This window comes from Schistocerca gregaria, chromosome 2, assembly GCF_023897955.1.
Source record: "Schistocerca gregaria isolate iqSchGreg1 chromosome 2, iqSchGreg1.2, whole genome shotgun sequence".
NCBI lineage: Eukaryota > Metazoa > Arthropoda > Insecta > Orthoptera > Acrididae > Schistocerca > Schistocerca gregaria.
In genome coordinates, this window is record NC_064921.1 from 227,729,337 (window position 1) to 227,730,515 (window position 1,179).

Below are 1,179 nucleotides of genomic sequence, written 5' to 3' on the forward strand. Positions count from 1 at the left end.
AAGTAAAATGAAATCTACAGGAAGGTCAGAAACAGCGTGAAAAGCTTGTAAAGATGTTGCAGGGTAGGTTGTGCTCAGAAATAATTGTTATTGAAAAAATTTGATACGTTGTGCGGTTTCCGAGTTAATTACCATTAAAGTCAGTCAATCAGGTCCCTGCACGCACTAATTCAAGCAACCTGCCAGAGACTCAGCAAAACCCACCCTGCAATACCCTCTCGAGTGTTTCAGGCTCTTTCTGAATACTCTGTAATTGGTAATTCGCAGCGGGCTCCAGCTGCAAGTTGCCAACCTAAAGCCTTCCAGTGCAAACATAATTTTTTTTAAAATATTTCTTACAATTCTTGACCCAATTTAAAAATTTAAAAGCATCACATAATCCACTCATTTAGAAGTTTAATCTTATGTTAAAGGCTTAGCACAATAAAGTCATGTATTATTGTTGGGCACTGTGTATATATCTTGAGGTAACGTAGCTCACGACGTGCAAATTTCCCCGATTATATACGTTCAGTATTTGGGAAGAAGAGCGCTTAGAGACTTCCAACGAAGTTTACGCATAATTTCTAACCTTTAAGAAACATTTTTGTGCTGACTTCCACAACGAAATAAATGAAAAAAAAATTTATCGTCTTCTATATTTTCACTGTTAACTACAATAAACACGCGACGTTTTTATTTATTGCTTTTTTACTACCGACTCTATTTTCAATACATTCTTCAGATAGCATAGAAATATACCATTGAATGTGCCTGCCAAATTATATCGTTGTGCGACACATAATTCGGGAGATATGACGTATTATTCAGGGGAGGTCGATTTCTTAAAGACTCGGGGTGGATGCTTCATTGTTCTATGCTAACAGACCTATCAGTAGTTACCCTACTGACACTCAAACCTATGGATTCGATACCACTATTTGTCATTTACATCTTATAATTTTACATATCATCCCTTCCCATCGTAGGCCCTAGAACTGCTATTTTGTATTACACCCAATTTTTTTAGTAAATCATACACGCAAAAACTTCAACAGAAAATTCACACAGCAGATCCAGCCAATTTTTTTCATCAGCCATATGAACGTAACTATAGCTCCCAACATCCTCTATGATCTGTATATGTATTGTACCTCTTTGTCTGCCCCTCCCATTTTTCTTTACTGTTCCTTCCAGCCT